At 39.6% G+C, this 23332-nt stretch overlaps 1 pseudogene; it reads left to right on the forward strand.

Annotated features, from left to right (window-relative positions):
* Positions 1 to 14876: 14876 nt before the first annotated feature.
* Positions 14877 to 22829, forward strand: LOC142525902 (uncharacterized; annotated as a pseudogene).
* Positions 22830 to 23332: the final 503 nt, after the last annotated feature.

Consider the following 23332-nt stretch of genomic DNA (forward strand, 5'->3'; position numbering starts at 1 on the left):
TGGATCTACCTTGTTAATGGTGGAACTAATTTGAAGGAAAGAAGAAATTTGAGCAAGGAGTGCTCAAGGGAGCTTGTAGATTGTCTACCTTCAAAATCCAAGTTGTTTACTGTAATGCCCGAGATTTTAGTTTGATATTTTTGAATTGTTATATATTATGAATAAGGCGATGGAAGAACAGACGTGGAGAAGCGACGTTGCAAATTGAGTCTGTTGACAAAGAGAGAGACCGCACCCGCACCAAGAAATAGACCGCACCCGCGGTGTAAGGGCAGAAAGTTGGATTTTTTTGATTTCAATAGCCACCGCACCCGCGCTTAAGCTTCTACCGTACCCGCGCTTGGAGGGCAGTAGGGTACGTTTTTGGGGCAGAACGTGCACCGCACCCGCGGTACCAAAGAGAGCGCACCCGCTGTGGGGACCCGGACGCTAATCATCTTTTAAATCGTCATTGGGACTAATCTGATCAATTATAATAAACAAGGTCTAAATTTTAAATTTTTTTTTTAAAACGCGGAAGGCAATGGAATCAAACTCCTATACATATCAGTATTAAAGTATAAATCTGATAAAACATACAAACATACACACTCAGGTTCAACAACTACTATCAAGTGTTTAAACCCTATCTCTAGTCCAAGTCCGTAGTCTCCACTTTAATCTCGATCTGTCTTCACCTCTGTGACCCTGTACCTGCCCCACCTGTTGTCAAGTACACAGTACAAACAAGACAACAGCCGGATAACTCCGGTGAGATATAAATATCCCAGTATAAACAATGTATTAAATGCATTCATATAAAACATATATAAAAGCATAACAAACATCAAAACATGTATCTAATCTGACTACATGAATCAATGACTCGTGATCTAATCTTATCTTATCTCAAATCTAGGGATCCCAATCTAATTTAGACTTTGGTATTCTGTATCGGGTGTCTACGATAGACGTCGATCTACATCTAAAGCTTTTCGATACACCGTAGGTCTAGAGTCTTATCGGTTCTAAGAAAGACTCGGCGGTTCTGCCCTAGCTAGGCTGATCTGCCCTAGACTCGGACTCTGACTTTGTTCTAAGTCAATACATTAACATATCAATGCAATAAATAAAGTATGTGATTTAGGGAAACTCAAGTCGAACCTAACTCGAGTTGTGCAATCCCGAATCAACATTTATTTATACCTTTCTTGCTGTCGATCTGATACAATCAAAGTCTTGATTCAAAGTCTGTCACGGTTCAATCTGGCAATGACAATATCAATATTCTGTATCAATATTCTAATCAAATCACAACATCTCTGTTTTATCAAATTCTGACAGTACAACAGTACAATCTTGCGATACTGATAATACTATATCAGTCTATATTCAACACTTTCACGGCAACTTCTCTCGATTTTCTTTTGAGGATTTCTGAAGAATTGAAGCTTGATACGTATATTTATATATTGCAGGCAACCATAAGATACGTGGCATGATTTTTCATAAACCACGTCTCGCGCTCGGGCGGACATAAAGTTCCGCCCGGGCGCGCAACTCTCGGCCCTCCTACGTAATTCAGTCGCGCTCGGGCGGACAAGGACTTCCGCCCGGGCGCGAAGTGTTCGACTTTCTTGCTCACTCCAATCTGGTCTCGGAATGGCCCGGCTATAATTACATTAAAACATAATTAATAATCTCATATTAATAGAATTGAAGTCTCGGGCATTACACCCGCGGTCCAAGCTTCTGGAAAATTTGATGTATATCAGTACACTAAGCGCACCCGCGGTGCAAAAGTGAGCGCAGCCGCGGTGTGACGTGCAGCATGAAAAATAAGCCACGTTTCCTGGTGTTGCATGCAGTATATATATGATGTCTTCTTTCGAAATTCAGAGAGAAAAGAGCCGAGAATCTCTAGGGAAAAAGCTTTCTTGTTTTTGTAGGTTAAATTGTGAATTGTGAGAAATCCGTCCGTCCGATTTTGAATCCGACTTCAATTCTGAGTTCCTCTCGACACGAGCTACACAAGGACGTAAGTTTTATTACGTTTTGAGATGATTTGAAAATATGATGTTGACTGGAATTGAATATGATTCATATATGTTGTTCTCGAGACAATAGACATCATATAATCGAAACCAGATTAAAGAACAGACTGTTTATGCAATTGTTATGAATTTTCAGAGTTGATTCAATTGTGGTTATACCGATTTGATATCAAAATTATGTTGTTATCGATTATGAGGTGTTGGAATTGATATCTGATTTATACTGTATCGCTGGGTATATTGATATTATTCAGATTTGGATCAGATGAGTTGTTGATTCGAATATACTGATATTGTATTGCCGGTATTGCGAGACTGTACAGAATTGAGATTATGTGGGAACCCGAACTTAGTTCAAATCTTAATCACTTTCTGGGAATAATTAATCAATTAAAATAAACAGGGTCTAAATTTTTTTTAAAATACGAGAGTACGCAGCATATGAAATAAGTCCTATCTCATTTACAAGATCACTATTCAGATCTAAGTACAAGTCCTGTACAATCATAAATCATAATAACTATTGTTTCTTCACTACATCTCAGGTGATATAACAGATATACTCCTAAGTCCGGATCTCCACGCTAACTGTCTTCTCTCATCCTCTTCTTGACCCTGATCCAGCCCCACCTGTTGTCATGCACACATACAAAACAAGACAACAGCCGGATAACTCCGGTGAGAATAAATCCCAGTATAAACAATGTAAACATGCAATCATATAAAAACATATACAAAAGCATATAACAGTTATCATTAACATGTAGCAAATCAACAAACATGAATGATATAAAATTGTAAATCAACTAGTCATCACAGACTCGACTCAAACAACGCGTCGTCTCAGACTCGACTCAACTCTAACCTAGGGATCCCAATGTCTGGATATTGATAATTATATCGAATCTCAGTCGATAGGAATGAATCAACCCTAAACGGCATCGATATAATTCATATATCCAGTGTCTGGGCGAAACAGCCGCAGAATTGACGAATCGGTCAAGAATTAAGCGAATCAGCCAATAACTAGACGAATCAGCCAGTAATTAAGCGAATCAGCCAAAGTTTAGATGAATCAGTCGATAACTAGACGAATCAGCCAATAACCAGACGAATCAGCCGGTGACTAGGCGAATCAGCCAATGACTCAACAATCAGTAGTCAATACATGCAGTGGCTATAAATCAATAGACTACAAACATCAATCTCATCAATTACAAATATCAATGCAATAAACTAAGTATGTGATTTAGGGAAACTCGAGTCAAACCTCACTCGAGTTGTGCAATCCCAACTCAACATTAATTTATACCTTTCTTTCTGATACTCTGACTCTGTCGAAGTCTCGAACTCAAAGCCTGTCAATACTCAATCTGACAATAACAATATTGAGGGTACGACATCAATACACCACTCAATCAATACTGGATATAATCAGAATTCAATCAAATTCTGTTTCAACAATATGATGTCATAATTTCAATATATTCAGCACTACCATATCAGTCAGATATCAATTTCAACACCTCATAATCGATAACAATTCAATTCTGATATCAAATCGACTCCAAAACTACTCCGAAAATCATAACAATTTCATATGGTATTTGTTCTCCAGTCCGATTTCGATTATACGATGTCTAACATGACAAGAACATCATATATGAATCATATCAGATTTTGACAATACCATAATTTCAAATCATATCAAAACGTAGCAAAACTTACGTCCAGTTGTAGCCTACGTCAATAGGAACTCAATACCCAGTTGTAGCCTACGTCAATAGGAACTCAATACCGAAGTCGGATTCAAAATCGGACGGGCGGATTTCTCACAAAAGGCGTAAGGATTTCTTTCTTTCTCTGAAGCTTCTCCTTTTATTCGTTTCCTTCTTCGTTTTCTTGTTCTGAAGAATTAAGATATACATAAATATATATATACATCCACGTACATGCAATAAGCCAGTGGCTCGGTGTGCCTACTGCACGTCTCGCGCATATGCGCGACTAATATCGGCGCATATGCGCGAGACCTACGGGTCTCGTGGATAAGCTTCTCGGCAGCTCGCGCATATGCGCGACTCATCTCCGCGCATATGCGCGAGGTCCTCTGAACTTCGCTTGTACAGGCTCGCGCATATGCGTGACTCACTTCGCGCATATGCGCGAGGTCCTCTGCGCACGTCGCGCATATGCGCGAGGGCTACTGTTCCTCGCACATTTTCATGCATTATCTCGTCTTTCCCGGTCTGATCCTTTCCATTTATAATCATATCAATTATCCCCAAATCATTTCAGATTAATAGGATAAAATCCTTGGGCCTTACATTTCTCCCCCCCTAAGATATGATTTCGTCCTCGAAATCAATGGCGATCAATCATATCATAAGAAGGTATATAGAAGAAGCTAAGTAAACAACTCACCTTAGTGAAATAAAACTGGGAACCTCTGTCTCATATCAGACTCAGTTTCCCAAGTAGCTTTTTCCATGCTATGTTAACTCCACCGAACTTTCACAAGTGGAATAGTCTTCGTTCTGAGCTACTTTTCCTTTCGATCAAGAATCTGAATCGACTTTTCGAAATAACTCAATGTCTCATCCAACTCGGCCTCATTTGGTTGGATGACATGTGAAGCATCAGACAAGTATTTTCGCAAGAACAAACATGAAAAACGTCCTATATCCCATATAATGAAGGCGATTAAAGCGAGTCGATAGGCACAATCTCCTATCTTCTCAAAAATCTCGTACGACCCAATATATCATAGGAGATAGTTTCCCTTTCTTGCCAAATCTGACAACCCTCTGAAAGGTGAACAACTCCTCGGAAAGGTGAAATTTTCAGAAATACTCGGTCACCAGCCTCAAATACCAACGGTCGTCGTCGCACATTGGCATAATTGGCTTGTCTGTCTTGGGCTGCCTTCATTCTCTTTTGAATCAGCTTCACTTTTTCAATTATATCTCTAGTCATGTCAGGTCCGATATCAGGAACCTCAGAGATATCATCTAATAAAGAGGGGATCGACACCTCTTTCCGTACAACGCTTCGAACGGAGCTATCTCAATACTCGTTTGATAGCTATTGTTGTACGAAACTCACCAAGTGGCAATATATCTTGCCAGCCTAGTGCTAAAATCAAGCACTGCTGCTCTCAGCATATCTTCCAACGTTTGGATCGTCTGCTCAGACTATCCATCGGTCTATGGATGATATGCAGTACTAAAATATAACTTCGTATCTAAAATCTGCTGTAAATTCTGCCAGAAGTACGATGTGAACCGAGGATCATGGTCTGCTACAATCGACTTCGGCACTCTATGCAGTCTAACTACCTCTCTGACATAAATCTCAGCCATCTAGTTATGTCTGTACGTCATCTTGTACCGGAATAAAGTATGCGGATTTGGTCAACCTGTCAATCACAACCCAAATCGCATCGCAACCTCCGGAGGAACATGGTAACTGCGTCACAAAAATCCCTGGAAATGTGATCCCATTTCCATTCAGGAATGGACAAATTCTTTAACAATCCTCCGGGTTTCTTTCTCTCAGCCTTTACCTGTTGGCAATTCAGACATTTGGCTACAAATTTAGCAATATCAGCTTTCATTTGTTTCCTCTAAAACTGTCCTTTCAAATCATTATACATATTTTCTTGCCACCAAGACGAATACTGAATCGAATGTTGTGCGCTTCTAATAGTATCTATCGTTTCAACTCCGAAACGTTTGGCACAACAATACAATTATTTACATACAGAACATTGTCACGAACCTGGTACTCGGATCGATGTCTTGCTCTAACCCTCGCTATCTAGTTCTGTACCTTCTGATCAACTTTCTGAGCTACTTATATTTCAAAATCAGCTCTGGGTCGGACTGTACAATATAAATTCCCCCACTGTCTACTATCTGATTCGAACACGGATTCAGAATAACAGCAATATTCAATAAAATTCAAAACATCACTCATCGGTACTGATCTGCTAACTCATAAAACCGCAAATATCTAACACTGATATCCATCTCGGCCAACTAATTACGGTTTAATTCTGCTAAAATCAATAAATACATCATCTTCAGATATAACATACCCTGAATGCAATCTATCTCAATCAGGATTCACCATTTCACAATTTCCGATATCAAGTCAAGGTTAAATCAATCTCTATGACTGAAATCAAATCTAAAGTCTTATCTGGGGAAAACATCAATAACTTTCATATCATTGGTAAATCAGCCAATGATAGACTCAACTTCAGTAAATCAACCTGAATACATAAGGAGTCTCTCTGCTCCTTTCTGTAATAATCGAATCATAGATAGTACGGATTATCAAAGGAATTCTCAATCTAGAATCCTTATCGTACAATATTCATTCTTTGGCCATCTCAGGTCCGATTCTCACCATTTTCTGGAACTAATCTAGGGTAGCTCTGTACTTGGTCAGCATATCAATATCAGTAATGCCGTCCCAAAATCAGACAACATTAGTACAATACCAGCTACCAGACGATCTAACTCAATCTCATTCTCATCCTATTGTAGTATACGATATTTTACAGAATTCACTGCTATAAAAACTCTCCCCAACCACTAAAGAGATATACTACAGTAGATAAAATTCAACAGGTAATGCATGACTCAATGCAAATCGTTCAAAAATAAACATATGGGAAGCATCCGTATTCAACAATACAAAAGCAGGATAACTACATCAAGAATAGTTACCTGCAACATCATCATCTGGTGCTTCCTGAGCCTGCTCCTCAGTCAAAGCAAATACTCTGGCCTGCTGTCTAGGAGGCTGGCCAATTGTCTTACTTCCTCCTGGCCTCTGCTGTGACTGAGATGGTGCTGGCTGAAATGAATGAACAGCAGCTGATCGTCTACTCCACTGTGCCGCTGATGCAGATGATTCGGCTCCCTTGGATCTTTGAGATGTGGACACACTCTGGCAAAATGTCCCTGTTGTTTGCAGAAGAGGCAACTACCAAGTATTCCTTGGTATTGCTCAGTGGAATGTCTCCCTCCACAATTTTCGTAGTAAGCTCCGGTATAACTCTGTTTGGAACCTGTGAGGCCCCCGGGGCCGAAGAGGGCGGGGGGTGATCGCCGGTGCCATGAGGTTGCACGGACAATGAGCGGCTCCTGGCAGGCTTCTAGGTGGAGGGAACATGAATGAACCGATCCCACACCGGAATGAGAGGGATTCCGAGACTGTTCAATGTAATGGACTGTACAGTTGAAGAGGTCTTAAAAGATTTGATTGGTACTACTCATATCACGAAGGTGCATCTTCTTTTCGGTAGCTCATCACATAAGAACTCCAAAGTTAAGCGTGCTTGACTTGGGGAAATTTTGGGATGGGTGACCTCCTGGGAAGTGGACATAAGCACGCTGGAAAAGACTCGTCTTGGTACAGTGAGGACAGTCGTCGAATCTGGGACGTTACAGACTGGAGCTAGAAGAACTGCCGCCAGACTTCTTAAACTGCTTTCCTCTAGCCTTCAGAAAATCTTTCTTTCCACCACTGCTACTATCACTCTCAAATCGGGGAGGTGGTTGTTGTGGTCTCAATGCAGGAGGAACATCTGCAGCTCCTCTTTGTCTTATCAGGCCCGCTTCAACGCCCTTTGCTCTATTCATGGCATCAGCAAAGTTATTCGGTCGCCCTGTGTTCACCAATGTAAATATATCGGGATTCAAGCCATTGATGAACTGATCAGCAACGGCTTCGTCATTTCCAGCCACATGTGGAGCAAACTTTAACAAGGTAGAGAACTTGGTTACATATTCTTCAATGTTCAGTTGACCCAGTCTCAAATTGGCAAACTCCGCCCCCTTGTCTTTCCTGTACGACACTGGGAAAAATCTTTGATAAAACTCAGTTTTAAATACAACCCAAGTAATAGTCGTACCTCGATGCTCCAAGGCCCTCTTCATCGTAATCCACCAGTTCTTTGCAACATCAAGCAACTGGTGCCCAATCAATTTAATTCGGCGCTCATCACTGTACTCCAGTGAATCAAATAGCATCTCAATGTTATCTAACCAACTCTCACATTCAACTGATGTCTCAGTACCCTTCAGAGTCGGTGGTTTGAATGACTGAAACCTTTTCAATAACGTTTCCATCGGAGTTGCTGTCACATCCATTGGAGGATTCGATATGCTACCCTGTTCTGGTATTCTTCGAGGAGGCATATCTGATAATCAAATGGATTAGTACCCCAATCCAATAAACCTGTTTCACTTCAGTTCCCTCCTCCGATCATCTTACTGCTGATCGAGAATCGGTTCAAATTCGTTCCCAATAATACATATTACACAATCAAATCAGATAAGTCAAGTAACATGCATTATATAAAGCAGTAAAGCATGCTAGCAATCACAAGCAAGGAAAGAAAACTCAATCTACCCCGCTCACTAGCTTCTATTTCAATCTAAAGGATCTATCGCTCTGATACCACCTGTTGTGGGGACCCGAACTTAATTCAATTCTTAATCACTTTCTGGGAATAATTAATCAATTAAAATAAACAGGGTCTAATTTTTTTTTAAAATACGAGAGTACGCAGCATATGAAATAAGTCCTATCTCATTTACAAGATCACTATTCAGATCTAAGTACAAGTCCTGTACAATCATAAATCATAATAACTACTGTTTCTTCACTACATCTCAGGTGATATAACAGATATACCCCTAAGCTCGGATCTCCACGCTAACTGTCTTCTCTCATCCTCTTCTTGACCCTGATCCAGCCCCACCTATTGTCATGCACACATACAAAACAAGACAACAGCCGGATAACTCGGTGAGAATAAATCCCAGTATAAACAATGTAAACATGCAATCATATAAAAATATATACAAAAGCATATAACAGTTATCATTAACATGTAGCAAATCAACAAGTTTGAATGATATAAAACTGTAAATCAACTAGTCATCACATACTCGACTCAAACAACGCGTCATCTCAGACTCGACTCAACTCTAACCTAGGGATCCTAATGTCTGAATATTGATAATTATATCGAATCTCAGTCGATAGGAATGAATCAACCCTAAATGGCATCGATATAATTCATATATCCAGTGTCTGGGCGAAACAGCCGCAGATTGACGAATCAGTCAAGAATTAAGCAAATCGGCCAATAACTAGACGAATCAGCCAGTAATTAAGCGAATCAGCCAAAGTTTAGACGAATCAGTCGATAACTAGACGAATCAGTCGATAACTAGACGAATCAGCCGGTGACTAGGCGAATCAGCCGGTGACTCAACAATCAGTAGTCAATACATGGAGTGGCTATAAATCAATAGACTACAAACATCAATCTCATCAATTACAAATATCAATGCAATAAACTAAGTATGTGATTTAGGGAAACTCGAGTCAAACATCACTCGAGTTGTGCAATCCCAACTCAACATTAATTTATACCTTTCTTTCTGATACTCTGACTCTGTCGAAGTCTCGAACTCAAAGCCTGTCAATACTCAATCTGACAATAACAATATTGAGGGTACGACATCAATACACCACTCAATCAATACTGGATATAATCAGAATTCAATCAAATTCTGTTTCAACAATATGATGTCATAATTTCAATATATCCAGCACTACCATATCAGTCAGATATAAATTCCAACACCTCATAATCGATAACAATTCAATCTGATATCAAATCGACTACAAAAATACTCCGAAAATCATAACAATTTCATATGGTATTTGTTCTCCAGTCCGGTTTCGATTATACGATGTCTAACATGACAAGACCATCATATATGAATCATATCAGATTTTGACAATACCACAATTTCAAATCATATCAAAACGTAGCAAAACTTACGTCCAGTTGTAGCCTACGTCGATAGGAACTCAATACCGAAGACGGATTCAAAATCGGACGGGCGGATTTCTCACAAAAGGCGTAAGGATTTCATTCTTTCTCTGAAGCTTCTCCTTTTCTTAGTTTCCTTCTTCGTTTTCTTGTTCTGAAGAATTAAGATGTACATATATATATATACATCCACGCACATGCAATAAGCCAAGTGGCTCGGTGTGCCTACTGCACGTCTCGCGCATATGCGCGATTAATATCGGCGCATATGCGCGAGACCTACGGGTCTCGTGGATAAGCTTCTTGGCAGCTCGCGCCATATGCGCGAGGTCCTCTAAACTTCGCTTGTACAGGCTTGCGCATATGCGCGACTCACTTCGCGTATATGCGCGAGGTCGTCTGCCCACGTCGCGCATATGCGCGAGGGCTACTGTTCCTCGCACATTTTCATGCATTATCTCGTCTTTCCCGGTTCGATCCTTTCCATTTATAATCATATCAATTATCCCCAAATCATTTCAGATTAATAGGATAAAATCCTCGGGCCTTACAGATTATGATTCGTATTGATAGCGATTATGAGTTGTATGATTATATCTGTGATGTTGAGATTGACGGGGCTATCAAGACATTATTATTATGTCGTCGAGACATCAGTAGATTGATTTTAATCAGATTCAGTAGTGATTGAGATTGCATTGTATGTCGTTGACATTGATCAGATTATGTATTGATTTGAGTATTGATCAGTACAGGTTTTGAATTTAGTGATACATTGACACAGTCTATTCGATATTGTCATTTCAGATTTGATATGGACAGATTTGACTTCGAGACTTCGACTTCGTCAGATCAAGAAGACAAAGGTATAAGTCAATGTGGTATTGGGAGATCGACTCGAGTAGGATATACTTGAGTTTCCCTAAATCACATACTTATTGTTCTTATATGCATTGATTTGATTTTATATGCTGTTCTATTGATTTATAGGAAGCATGTATTAGACGAGTGCCTGATAGTGGTGGGATCGCCACGGGCACATTGCACAATGTCACAAGATAGTGTATTGGTGATAGTGCCACAGTCTGTGACGGATAGATCAAGACACTGGATGTTTGGTTATATCGACGTGGATAGAATCGAAGTTTCTTCGATTACTGTTGGTCGATATAGGAATACCAACGTCTGGAAATCGGGATCCCTAGACTAGGATTGAGTCTAATCTGAGATGTGGAGTCACAAGTATGATTGGCAGTTTATATTGATTATGTTTATGATTTTGTTGCATGTTTGATGTGATCCCGCCCACGAGATCTTTGATTTGTCCCGATCTTTGAAACAAGTAATTGATAGGTGTGATAATCGCCTCTAGATCACGCGGTCTAGCAACAATTCATCAACGATAGAAACAATCTCGTTCAAGAGAACCTCTAAAGAACCCGTCCTTGGCAACCCTCGTGATATTCGATTGACAAACGCCACAAAAGATAAATCTTTTGATAAGTTTGATTTGATACAACGCAAAAGTTATAACGAAACTTAAGCTTGTTTTTGAGAGAATTCTCAAAGAAAAGTTTTATATAAAACTCAATTAATGACTCAAAAGTTGTTTACAATGATGAAACTTTCGAGTATATATTGTCTCAAAAATCAAAAGATATCAAATCTACTTGCCAAAATAATTAAAACTCTAAAAAGGAAAAATATTCTCGCCCAAACGTAAAGGGCACGGACCCCGTGTAGGCCTCCGGATGAGGGTCCGTGTACACTCGGCAAAATTACTCTTCGGGAAAACAATAGACACGGACCCCGTGTACAGGTCCGTGCTCGGGTCCGTGTAGGCTCGGGAATTCTCTTCCTCAAGTGTAATGGACACGGACCCCGTGTACAGGTCCGTGTACACGTCCGTCCGTGTAGCCTCGGTCTGATCTAACAATGCTTGAATGATAATCCTTTGGCTTCCGAACTCACTCCCATGCATCACGAACTTTTCGGCACTTTGCTCCTTGCCCGTGAGCCTTCCTTGATTGATCATAAGTCCCTGCAACGCTACCATGATCGCATCAATGTTACCGATATCTGTTACATGTTTTACATGCTTTTACATTGTTTATATAAATGCATGTTGCGTTGATTTATACTGGGATTTATTTCTCACCGGAGTTATCCGGCTGTTGTCTTGTTTGTATTTGTGCATGGCAACAGGTGTGATAGAATCAGGGTCAAAAAAAGAATGAAGCTGGACTAGATAGCGTGGAGATCCGGGCGCAGAAGTAAACTAGGAATCATCACTTGATATATAGTAGTGGAACCTAGTTGAATCATTGTAGGAAATACGAGACTTGTACTTTTATGTATAATGTGTATTTCAGATTGATTTATCTTACGTTTCCGCATTGTATTTTAAAAAAAATTTTAGACCCTGTTTATTATAATTGATTGAATAAATCCTAAGAATGATTAAAATTGGAATTAGCGTCCTGGGTCCCCACATTTACAACTTGGTTGGAGTCGATAATCATTCCTTGTTATTGATAAGTAAATATTTCTAAACACACTATGAATGTCATTTTTGTATTTTTGTATTTGCTACACATACTAGTTGGTGCTTGGTTTTCTTCTTGTAAAAATTTTGTTTTTGAAACTTCTGTTGCGCAATCGGGCACCGTAACTGATCCCCTTTCAAGTGTTATCAGAGCTAAGGTTACTAGTTTTGTGTAGCAAATATATGATATTATATTGAGAACAATTTCTAACCAAATGAGAAAATTTGTCGCAACAAAATCGAGGCTGTTTTTGTGGAATTTTGGGCAGCAAGGGCACCCCTCTTTAAAAATAAAAATAAAAAATTTGTTGGCCGGACTCCCGCGACGGTGCTCTGGCAACGACGATGACGACTAGGGTTTCCAAAAGTGTTTTGGAATTTCAAAGTGTCATGGGCCTTGAGTTGTTGGGTCATTAGATGGCTAACACAATTTGTGAAATTTAAATGGGCCAAAATATTTTTGGTGAAAAAGGCCTTATTAGGCCCTTAAGTTTAAATTTACAAAATTTGTATATATTTTCTCATGAAATAAATGATTGAAGTTAGACTTTAATTATTTATAGTAAATGGTGATTTACAAGAAATTCTATTATAAATAAATTAATTATAAAATACTCATAGGAGTTTGTTTACTTTGTTGATTTAGTTTATAATCGTGGCGGTTAGTGATTGGATCAAGATATATAATATTATATCAATTGATTATTGTGATAATTAATTGATGGTGTATGATATGTGATATTATGCATGAAGGATGATCAAAAGCCCAAGCCCAATTTTCTAGGTGTATGCTAGGATATTTTGTATTGAATGATTGTAATAATTATCAATTTAAAAGTGGGCTTAGTTTATAGCCCGTTCTCACCCCATGAGATGTATCCCTATTTGTCATGAATATTTATTTGTAAATATTAGTATAGTGGAAGATCAAGATTGGAAGATGGTGGTCTTGATGATTATGATGGTCGAAGACATGTAAATATTGGAGGCTTATGTAAAAGTTTCATTTGCATCCCATACATTTCCCTAAGGTTGGATCTAGGCCCGTGCTTAGCTCACACGGACCATTAGTTTTTTGGGCGATTGATCATCCTTGTTTTGTTTACTGTTTATAATATATGCATGATATGTTATAAATAATGAGTATGTGTGTTATTATTATGATAATAACAAAGTTGCATGAATCCAGCAAACATACGATCAAACATGACGTGCTTTTAAATAAAATTAATGATGAGACATTTCAAAATTAAAAACCCTCATTTTGAATAAGATTCAAAATTAATATCAAACCCGAAAAGGGAATTGTAAATATGTTTATAATTTCCATGTCTTCCATCGACAATGGGTGCATGATGAACGCTAACCGTGCTCGGGGCTCGGATCATAATATAGGGGGGGCCTTGGACACCCGAAAGCTGTGACATCCATTGACATGGTGATGTGAACTACGTGGAACTCCCATGATTTCGGCTCATATTATTGAAGTAACTCATGGCGACGGTCCATTAAGGTTAAACATCGATGTGTAAGGCTTGACACGAAAAGATGAACGATGTCATATTATTTGGCCCTAATAAAACGTGAGACAAAAGTTTACGTAGAGGGTTGCATGGAGATGCATTGGAAACTAGCTTTTAGGAATTATGATTGGCTGAAATTATTCGGGATCATAATTTGATAATTAGACCTTACGTACCTACTGAGGAAAGGAGTTTCCCGTTTTCACCAGAGGTTAGTGAAAGATGTCCAAATAGTGGGAGTGAAAATTTATAAAGTAAAAGTCCATACTTTATATCTTACTAAATATTTTAAAATAGTCATTAAAATTAATCTGTTTGACTTTTCAGTACAAATTTGAAAATGTCTTCGATTCGCAATCTGCTATCTGCAATACTCGACAAACACATTTTAACTGGACCTAATTACCTCAATTGGCTAAGAAACCTGAAAACCGTCTTGAATTCGGAAAGGATAGCATATACACTTACTGAGTCGCTCCCTGTTGAGGCTCCGACTGGCTGCACTCCTGAGGAATTACAGACTTACAAGGTATGGTGTGACCATGACTTGAAAGCCAAGTGGTATATGCAGTGTTCTACGAATGATGAGCTGCAGAGGAATTTTGAGGATGCAAAGAATGCTGCTGACATTCATTTGCATCTCAAAGAGCTCTTTGGTGAGCAGACTCGACCTCTTAGGCATGCCACTGTCAAGGAGTTGATCATTTTACGCATACGAGATGGGGCCTTCGGTCCATGAGCATGACCTAAAGATGATTGGGCTTGTGGAAAAGCTCGTTGGCATGGATCTTACGCTGCCTTCGGAGTTGACCACCGACGTGTTTTTCTTGTCACTGCCGAGCTCATTTGATCCTTTTGTGGTGAATTTCAACATGAACAAGCTAGAGCCTACCCTTGAGGAGTTTGTAAATATGCTTGTTATGTTTGAAGCCACCATTAAGAAAGAGAAGTTGATTCTTTATATGGGTTTTTCATCTGATACGAAGATTGGTCCACATGAGAAGGGAAAACAGCGTTCTTTCCAACATCCCAAGAAGAACGTGCCATTGAAGAGGCAATCTCTGAGTCCCACTGTGGCAGCCATACTAGTAAAGGCTGACAAGACTGTTGATGTATGTCATCACTGCAAGAAGCCCGGACATTGGAGGTGTAACTGCAGAGAATATCTTGCCCAGAAAGGTTTTGAAAATTGTATGTTCTATATTGAAGTAAACATTTCAATTAACTCTACTTCTTGGGTATTGGATACCGGCTGTGGCTCACATCTCTGTAATGATTTGTAGGTGATGGTAAGAAGTAGGAGAATTAGGGAAGGTGAGACCTTTTTGAGGATGTGCAATGGAGCAAGAGTTGCTGCCAAGGCCGTAGGAGATGTTTACTTGCTTTTGAACAATGATTTTAAGTTAATTTTAAGAGATGATTCGTTTGTACAGGATTTGGTGAAAAACATTGTTTCCATTTCTATGCTTGATAAAGATGGATCTTCTTGTTTATTTAGCAAAGGTGTTTGCAACATTTACAAGAATGAATGTAGGATTGGTACTTGAGAACTTGAAAACGATCTCTATAACTTAAAATTGAAAGATATTCCACTAAACAATGTCCAAGCAATAACAACAAAAAACAAAAGAAAACAAGATACTCTAAATTTGGCACAATTATGGCATGCTCGATTAGGACATATTTCCCTAAGAAGGATGAACAAGCTAGTGGAGTAGTCATGTTTGATATGTCTCATATTAATTCTCTGCCCAAGTTGTGAATCCATTCTAAAAGGAAAGATGACCGAAATTCCCTTTAAGAGCCATGTGGAGCGAGCCAAAGGGTTATTGGATTTGATCCATACCGATGTGTGCGGTTCGCTTAGCATCACCACTAAGCATGGACATGCCTACTTCATCACCTTTACCGATGACTTTACGAGGTATGGGTATGTGTATTTGATTAAATACAAATCTGAAGCCTTTGAAAGGTTCAAAGAATTCAGAAGTGAAGTAGAGAAACAGTTTGGAACAAAGCATCAAGTCACTTCGATCGGATCGAGGCGGTTAGTACTTGAGTGCCGAGTTCCAAGAGTATCTTAGAGAGAATTAGATTATCTCACAGTGTACTCTGCCTGCTATACCGCAGTTAAATGGTGTTTCGGAGCTTCGTAACAGGACTTTGATAGACATGGTTCGGTCAATGATAGGGTTCACAGAGTTACCGCCATCCTTTTGGGGATATGCGCTTGAGACAGCGGCACTGTTGTTGAAAAATGTCCATTCAAAGGCAATTGATAAGACACCATATGAGATATGGATGGGTAAGCCTCCCAAATATTCTTATCTTAGACTATGGGGACTGCCCTGCTTATGTGAGCAGGCAGTGGGAGATAAATTGGATAGTCGTCCATTTTATGTTACTTTGTGGGATATCCAAGGAATTCAGTTGGATACTATTTCTATCATCCTCAAAAGACAAAGGTGTTTGTTTCTAGGAATACAACCTTGTTCGAAAATGAATTTCTATTGGATAGAAATGGAGAGATGATAGAACTCGAAGAGGTTCGAGAGACACTCACAATTGAAGAACCCACACCCAAAGAGCCAAAAGAGGAGATACAATGATGCAAACACGGAAGGTCGAGCCCCAAGGAAAGCATGGGAACCCTTTAGAGTTGCCGGAGGGACCAATTACGAGGGGACGATTGAAGAAGTTCAAGGAAGCGTTGCATGGACTTATGAGCCAAAGAGACGGACTTACAAGTGGGGTGCATAGTGCGGAAGGCTTCGTGTTGCATGGGAGTACGTGTGAGGGACCAAAGGAATATCATTCAAGTACATTTTGAAGGACCGAGGCTACACGGACCCGAGCACAGACCTATACACGGGGTCCGTGTCCATTACACACAAGAATGAAGAAATCCCGAGTCTACACGGACCCGAGCATGGACCTCTACACGTGGTCCGTGTCCTTTGTTTGCTGGAGAGTAATTTTGGCCGAGTGTACACGGACCCGTACACGAAGGCCTACACGGGGTCCGTGTCTGAGACAGCTTGGCGAATATATTTTCCTTTTTAGTGTTTTAATTTGTTTGGTAACTAGATTTGGTGTTATCCTTTGATTACTAAAATATATTTGGACGAAAATTCATGTACAATTCAGATCATTATTGATATTTTATCAAAGTTTTAGAGTTTTCTCTCAAACATTCAAAGCCTTGCTTTGTTCTTCAAATCAAACTTATCAAAGTTTTTAACTTTGTGGCGTTTGTCGATCGTGCTTGTGCGGATTGTCTTCGACTTGTTCTTTGAAGGTTCGTCGAGTTTTCGATTGTTTATTTCGTGATTATTTGTTGCTAAACTTTTCATAGTTTAGAGGTTAAAATCACAACACACACACTTGATTCAAAAGATCGGGACAACACATCGATCCTTGTTCGTTATTGAACAGAGGGCGCGATTCGATTTTAATCGTGATTGCTATTTATTCGTACGAGGATTCGTATCATTTGGTATCAGAGCTTAGGCTCATTGAGTTCAAATAAGTTTATACTTCGTTCTATTATCATATCTAATTATTCTTTCGTTCCGCTTTCAGATCTGTTTTGTTCTATCATTCTTCGTCGTTCGTGATTCTGTGATACACGAAATTTTGTGTCTTATTTTTTTTCTTTGAATTTTCGGAATTTTTATTATTTAAATAAAAAGAGTACAAAAATTCCGAAAATTCTCCATTATTTCTTTTCAATATTTTGTTCTATTCTTTTTGTGAGTCATATACACTTGCCTCACACAGTCGAAAAAAAAATATATTGATCTTCAAATTGCTTGTCTACGCAGTCCAAGTGAGTCGATCACATTTGTTCACAAGTTGAAACTTGATTGTTGATATATTCAAATACAAAGCTCACCTTGAGAGAACTCTCGAACTTGAGTGACATTACTTGAGTGCGAGTGCATTTTCCTTGGAGTGAACGGTGAATATTTGTTGTGAGCAAAAAAAAAATAAGAGAGGAGAGACGAGTGAATTTCTTTGGAGTGACCGTGAGCATTTGGGTGAGGAACATTTTGTTTTCTACTAACGTTTTCTTGCAGGTACAAATTTGAAATTAAATGGAGAGGGAGGTAGGAGATAGTTCGAACCCGGGGTTGTCTATGGTTCAAATGGAGGCGTTGTTTCGGCATTTTAGTAGGATGATGAGGAATGAATTAGAGCCCTTACATGAGAGGTTGGATAAGATTGAAGTTAGTGCGAGTGGGAGTAAATCCAAACCTAAGGAATTGGGTAGATAGGATGAGGAATATGATTCGGGAGGAGACGAGGAGAGTCGAAACGAGAACTGGGATAGGAATGGAAGAGGTAGAGGATTTGGGAGAGGAAAAAGAGAAGCCGTGCGGGGTAGATATGATGGGAATAGGGGAGATGGTAACATGGGTAGTATTAAGATGAAAATTCCTTCATTCCATGGGAAATCTGACCCGGAGGCATACTTAGAGTGGGAAAAGAGGGTAGAGTTCGTGTTTGAGTGTCACCACTATTTCGAACAAAAGAAGGTTAGGTTGGCAGTGGTTGAATTCTTAAACTATGCTCTCATTTGGTGGGATCAATTAGTGACCACTAGGAGGAGGTATAATGAGAGACCCATTGAATCTTGGGATGAAATGAAGAGGGTCATGAGGAAGAGGTTTGTGCCCAACCACTATTATAGGGAGATGTTTAAGAGGCTACAAACTTTGAGGCAAAGGTTGAAGAGTGTTAAAGACTACTATAAGGAGATGGAAGTAGTCATGATTAGGGTGAATGTTGAGGAAGATAGTGAGGCGACCATGGCTCGTTTTCTTTGTGGTTTGAACGGGGAAATTCAAGATCAAGTGGAGCTTCGGCACTACTTGGATCTAGACGAGATGGTGCAAATGGCAATAAAAGTGAGCAACAACTCAAAAGGCGTGGAGTTGGCCGCACCAATCAAACTGGGGGTTCATCATCTTCTTGGCGGTCAAATGTGGTGAAACGTGAGGAGAATAAGGTGGTGACCAAGCCCAAGATTGAGACCAAACAAGAGGCACCTAAACAAGGAGTGCAAGGTAAATTTGAAACTTCTCTTAAACGATCTACAGATGTTAGATGTTTTAGGTGTCAAGGATTAGGGCATATTTCTAGTGAATGTCCTAATAAAAGGGTATGATTTTAAATGATTATGGTGAGTATGAGTCTCATAGTGAGGGTGATGATGATGATGAGATGCCTGAATTAGAGGATCCTGATAAGGATTTGAGGCGGTGGTAGGTGAAGCACTAGTGACTAGGTGAATCATGAGTGCCCAAGTCAAGGAGGAGGATATTAACCAAAGGGAGAACTTGTTCCACACTAGGTGTTTTGTAAATCAAAAGGTTTGCAATTTAATCATAGATGGGGTTAGTTGTACTAATGTGGCTAGTGTTGAGATGGTGGAAAAATTGGGTTTACCTACATTGAAGCACCCTCAACCGTATAGACTTCAATGGTTGAATGATTGTGCGGAAGTGAAGGTGACAAAACAAGTGTTGGTTTCTTTTTCGATTGGGAAGTATGTTGATGAGGTGTTGTGTGATGTGGTGCCAATGCATGCTTGTCATATTTTGTTAGGGAGACCATGGCAATATGATAGACAAGTGACACATGATGGGTTTAGGAATAGATATTCTTTTGTACTCAAGAAAGAAACCATTGTTTTACTTCCGTTGTCCCGTAAAGCAAGTGTTGGAGGACCATTTGAAAAAAAAAAAGAGAGATGAGGCCGAAAAAAAGAGTGAACTAAAAAGTGAGGTGGCCTTTGAAAGAAAAGATGAGATGGCTGAAAAAAGAGTGATCAAAAGAGTGAGATAGCCATACAAAAGAAAAATGAGAGGAAAGAAATTGAGAGGAAAGAAAATGAGAGGAAAGAGGCCAAAAAGAAATCATATATGGCCCAAAAAAGTGAGTTAAAGCAAATTTTGCACACACGTGAACCGCTTGTGTTGATTCTTTACAAGGAGATCCTCCTTAACACAAGTGATATAGCCGGGTCCCTTCCGAGCATTGTTGTTTCACTTTTGCAAGAATTTGAGGATGTATTTCTGGAGGAGTTGCCTCGAGGATTGCCACCATTGAGGGGAATCGAGCACCAAATCGATTTCATGCCTGGAAGTGCATTGCCAAATCGTCCAGCCTATAGGAGCAATCCGGAGGAGACTAAGGAGCTTCAACGGCAGGTAAGTGAGTTGTTAGATAGGGGTTTTGTGCGTGAGTCCATGTCTCCTTGTGTTGTACCTGTTTTATTAGTTCTAAGAAAGATGGCTCATGGCGCATGTGTGTAGATTGTAGAGCAATCAATAACATAATCATTAAATATAGACATCCCATACCTAGACTAGATGATATGTTAGATGAGTTGCATGGTGTTGTATTTTTAGCAAAATTGACTTGAAGAGCGGTTATCACCAAATTAGGATGAGGGAAGGTGATGAGTGGAAAACTGCTATGGTAATGCCTTTTGGCTTAACTAACGCTCCTAGCACCTTTCTGAGGTTAATGAACGATATTTTGCGTGCACACATAGGGAAATTTGTGGTGGTCTACTTTGATGATATCCTAGTGTATAGCAAAAACTTAGATGAGCATGTTAATCACTTGAGACTTGTGCTAATCATATTAAGGGCTGAACATTTATATGCTAACTTAAAGAAATGTGATTTTTGTACAAGAAAACTTGTCTTTCTTGGTTTTGTGGTAAGTTCACATGGTATACAAGTCGACGAAGACAAGGTAAGTGCTATTCGCGATTGGCCAACGCCTACTATTGTTGGTAAAGTTCGAAGTTTTCATGGTCTTGCAAGCTTCTATAGGAGGTTTGTGAAGAATTTTAGCACACTGGCATCACCGATGACGGCAGTAATCAAGAAGAACGTTCCATTCCATTGGGGCAAGGAGCAAGAGAAGTCTTTTAATCTTATTAAGCAAAAATTAATTAATGCTCCTTTACTTGTTTTACCTGATTTTGCTAATACTTTTGAAATTGAATGTGATGCTTCAGGTGTAGGTATTGGTGGAGTGTTGATGCAAGGAGGACGGCCGGTGGCATATTTTAGTGAAAAGCTTAATGGAGCAGCGCTTAACTATCCAACATATGACAAGGAGCTCTATGCACTTGTGAGGACTCTAGAGATGTGGCAACACTACTTGAGGCCTAAGGAGTTTGTGATCCATACGGATCATGAGTCTCTAAAGTACCTTAAGGGCCAATAGAAGTTAAACAAGCGGCATGCCAAGTGGGTGGCATTCATTGAAACATTCCCCTACATCATCAAGTACAAACAAGGTAAGGAAAATGTAGTGGCCGACGCACTATCACGGAGGTACGTACTAATCTCTACCTTGGAATCTAAAATTTTGGGGTTTGAGCATGTCAAGGAGTTGTATGTGCTAGATGATGATTTTAAGAGTTTGAAACTTGTATGCATGGTTCACATGACAAATTTTATTTGCATCATGGTTTCTTTTTTAAAGAAGATAAATTGTGCATTCCCAAGTCATCAATTCGTGAATTACTTGTTAGGGAGGCACATGGGGGTGGCTTAATGGGACACTTTGGGGTGGCTAAAACTTTAGGCACATTGCATGAGCATTTTTATTGGCCACATATGAAGCGTGATGTTGAGCGTGTGTGTGATAAGTGCATAATTTGTAGGCAAGCTAAGTCTAGAACACAACCGCATGGATTGTATACACCACTTCCTGTCCCTAGTGAGCCTTGGATTGACATTTCTATGGACTTTGTTTTTTGTTTGCCTAGGACTAAGAAGGGGAGGGATTCAATATTTGTTGTTGTTGATAGGTTTTCTAAGATGGCACATTTCATTGCTTGTCACAAGACCGATGATGCTTCTAACATTGCGGACTTGTTCTTTAGAGAAGTCGTTAGGTTGCATGGCATGCCTAGGACTATTGTTTCTGACCGTGATGTTAAATTCTTGAGTTACTTTTGGAAAACATTGTGGGCTAAACTTGGCACAAAATTGTTGTTTTCTACTACTTGTCATCCTCAAACGGATGGACAAACTGAAGTTGTCAATAGAACTTTAGGAACATTTTTGCGTGCTATTCTTAAAAAGAACTTAAAGAATTGGGAGAATTATTTGCCATTTGTTGAGTTTGCTTATAATCGCAGTGTGCATTCTACTACAAATTAATCGCCATTTGAGATTGTTTATGGTTTTAATCCTTTGACTCCGTTAGATTTGACGACTTTACCTGTGAGTGAAAGGTTAAACATGGATGGCAAGAAGAAGGCTGAATTTGTTAGGAGTTTGCATGAAAAGGTCAAGTCCAACATTGAAAAGAGAAATGAGAAATATGCCAAGCAAGCCAATAAAGGGAAGAAAAAGGTGATATTTGAGAAGGGAGATTGGGTGTGGCTACACTTGAGGAAGGAAAGGCTCCCCGAGAAGAGACGTTCAAAGCTATTACCTAGGGGTTATGGACCATTTCAAGTCCTTGAAAGGATTAATGACAATGCCTACAGACTCGATCTACTAGGTGGGTATAACGTGAGTTCTACTTTTAATGTTAGTGACTTGTCGTTGTTTGATGTAGGCGATGAAATAGATTTGAAGACAAATCCTTTTCAAGAAGGGGAGAATGATACGAACACGGAAGGTCGAGCCCCAAGGAAAGCATGGGAACCTTTAGAGTTGCCGGAGGAACCAATTACGAGGGGACGATTGAAGAAGTTCAAGGAAGCGTGGCATGGACTTATGAGCCAAAGAGACGGACTTACAAGTGGGGTGCATAGTGCGGAAGGCTTCGTGTTGCATGGGAGTACGTGTGAGGGCCAAATGAATATCATTCAAGTACATTTTTAAGGACCGAGGCTACACGGACCCAAGCACGGACCTGTACACGGGGTCCGTGTCCATTACACACAAGAATGAAGAAATCCCGAGTCTACACGGACCCAAGCACGGACCTGTACACGGGGTCCGTGTCCTTTGTTTGCTGGAGAGTAATTTTGGCCGAGTGTACACGGACCAGTACACGGAGGCCGTGTCTGAGACGGCTTTGCGAATATATTTTCCTTTTTAGTGTTTTAATTTGTTTGGTAACTAGATTTGGTGTTATCCTTTGATTACTAAAATATATTTGGACGAAAATTCATGTACAATTCAGATCATTATTGATATTTTATCGAAGTTTTAGAGTTTTCTCTCAAACATTCAAAGCCTTGCTTTGTTCTTCAATTCAAACTTATCAAAGTTTTTAACTTTGTGGCGTTTGTCGATCGTGCTTGTGCGGATTGTCTTCGACTTGTTCTTTGAAGGTTCGTCGAGTTTTCGATTGTTTATTTCGTGATTATTTGTTGCTAAAC

Source organism: Primulina tabacum, chromosome 15 (genome assembly GCF_025594145.1).
Source record: "Primulina tabacum isolate GXHZ01 chromosome 15, ASM2559414v2, whole genome shotgun sequence".
Taxonomy (NCBI): domain Eukaryota; kingdom Viridiplantae; phylum Streptophyta; class Magnoliopsida; order Lamiales; family Gesneriaceae; genus Primulina; species Primulina tabacum.